The sequence below is a fragment of the Etheostoma cragini genome, chromosome 22 (assembly GCF_013103735.1).
Source record: "Etheostoma cragini isolate CJK2018 chromosome 22, CSU_Ecrag_1.0, whole genome shotgun sequence".
NCBI classification, from domain to species: domain Eukaryota; kingdom Metazoa; phylum Chordata; class Actinopteri; order Perciformes; family Percidae; genus Etheostoma; species Etheostoma cragini.
This window is the reverse complement of record NC_048428.1, coordinates 22291848-22294443: the sequence shown is the minus strand read 5'-3', so window position 1 is coordinate 22294443 and position 2596 is coordinate 22291848. Positions and strand designations below refer to the sequence as shown.

At 34.7% G+C, this 2596-nt stretch overlaps 1 protein-coding gene across 1 annotated transcript in view; it reads right to left on the bottom strand.

Annotated features, from left to right (window-relative positions):
- Positions 1-997: 997 nt before the first annotated feature.
- LOC117938305 (histone-lysine N-methyltransferase EZH2-like) overlaps positions 998-2596 on the bottom strand; it is a 10149-nt gene continuing 8550 nt past the window's right edge. The window contains exon 8 of the mRNA XM_034862826.1: positions 998-1009. The gene's annotated coding sequence lies outside the window, so the exon portion shown is untranslated. The remainder of the gene's footprint in view (positions 1010-2596) is intronic.

The window sequence follows — 2596 nt, the reverse complement described above, 5'->3', positions numbered from 1 at the left end:
ATACTATGACTTTTTTATATTTTTTCGACATGCTATACTATGACTTTTTTATATTTTTTCGACATACTATACTATGACATTTTTGTATTTTGTTGACATACTATACGATGACTTTATTCGACACACTATACGTTGAAGTTTTATTTGACACACTGTACAATGACTTTTTTCAACATACTATACTATGACTTTTTAATATTTTTTCGACATACTATACTATGACTTTTTAAACTTTTCGACACACTATTCTATGACTTCTTAGAATTTTTTCAACATGCTATACTATGACTTTTTTATATTTTTTTGACAAACTATACTATGACTTTTTTGAATTTTTCCGACATACTATACTATGACATTTTTGTATTTTGTTGACATACTTTACGATGATTTTATTCGACACACTATACGTTGAAGTTTTTTTTGACACACTGTACCATGACTTTTTAGATTTATTTTTGTCAAAATGCCATGCTATTAACGTTTTCCACTTATATCATTACTCTACTATGACTTTTCAATATATTAAAGTATGATTTTTTTCAACTTACTATAACAAGACACTTTTTCGACATTACTATTACTTTTTTCAACATATTATACTATGACTTCTTTCGACATGCTATACTTTGACTTTTTCCGACATATTATACTACTACTTTTTCAACATGTTAAACTTTGACTTTTACGCAATGTTATACTATGTCTTTTTTGACATATACTATGACTTTTTTCAACATATTATACTATGTCTTTTTTTGAAATATTATGGTATGTCTTTTTCAACATACTATACTCAGACCTTTTTCAACATATTATACTATGACTTTTTTCGACATGTTATACTATGACATTTTAAATTTTTTTCAACGTCTTTTTTTCTATATTTGTCATTTATTTTAACCTTTTATACACTTTTATATGCTTGCTTAGCATGCGAGAGGTAGTGGGGTCGATGCCCGCATTCTCCAGAGGGCTTTAGATTGTTCTTCTTGCTTAACAACTAAAACTACTAATTAGTAATTCTTTCTTTCCACACACTATACTATGACTTTTTGACTTTTTTGGACAAACTATACTATCACTTTATTTCGACATACTATACAATGAGAATTTTGGACTTTTCTTCCGACATACTATACTTTTGAAATGTTTTTTGACATACTATTACTATGACTGTTTTCACAGGATACTCACTACTGAATAAAATAAAGAAAAAAGACCAAAATAAAGCACTTTATTCACCTGAACTGAGTACCTTCGTACAATCTACAACGTTTTATGTAATCATGAGCAGGTTCTCCATTAGAGTGTTATTCTGAACATTGGTTCTATCCCATCAGCTGGCCGGAGCTCCCAGGTCGCCGTGGTTACAGCTGGCCGGAGCTCCCAGGTCGTCGTGGTTACAGCTGGACGGAGCTCCCAGGTCGTCGTGGTTACAGCTGGCCGGAGCTCCCAGGTCGCCGTGGTTACATGGACTCTTCTCCATGCCGAGGTCTTCCAACCATCAGCTGAGTGAAGCGTGACACCTGTCCAGCTTTGATGTCCTTTTTCTTCTGTGGTTTCTGATACTGTGAGGAGAGCCGGGGGGGGGGGGGGGGGGGGGGGGGGGGGGGGGGGGGGGGGGGGCGTCGAAAAAAAGTCAAAAAGTACGTTAAAAAAACGTATTAAAGTCAAAAAAGTCTGATTGTTAGTGCGTTACTAAAAGGTTCTTTAACAAGAGAAAATCTCCAAAAAAATATTGTAAAGATGATATCTAAACAAAATGGACATCAGGGAGAAAAAGAGTATAATAGTATGTCAAAAAGTATGTTGCAGTGTAGTTCATTGAAAAATGTAAATTGGTCAGTTTGTCGAAAAATGGGGAAAAAGTCCAAAGAATTATCCTAAAAATACAAACCAATGAGAGTTAGTGCTACGTGGCTGTTTCTGGTCCTGTGTGAGCAGATGATGGGTTGGACCTGATCAGTTAGAAGACAGAACCAGAACTGCCAAGATTAAATGTAAATCCACCAAAATCAGTTAGTACTCAACCCAGAGTCCGGTTTCAATGAAAACCAAAAACAACCATTTATAACATTTTAATCTGCATCACTTTAAACCAGCGGATCCCAAACTCACAGAAACACACCAGGAATCATTGTAACATCTACAGTGTTAAACTGTGGACAAAAGACGGAACAAACCATGAATTTAAATGGATATGAAGTATATTTTACTCTCCCAAATGGCAACCCAATAAAACCCCGTGGCTGCGACCCATTTTGGGTCCTGACCCTAAGTTTGGGAAAACATTGCTCTAAACAACAAAATCCCTAATGTTGTCCCCATGTTGCCTTCATGTTGTCTTCATGTTGTCCCCATGTTGTCCCCATGTTGTCCTATATTAATGTTCTTTTTAATTCCCCAAAATAACATGATTGATTCCACCCAACGCTCTTTGCCAAGTACAAATCTATACTTTCATTAATTTTGGGGCATCTTATTCAATTTTATAGCATTTGAAAACAAATTGAAGTGTTTTGAAATAGTATTGAGTTTTGTTTTTATTTATAAATATATATATAAAAAAAAAAACTGTAAGAGGGGGGGGGGG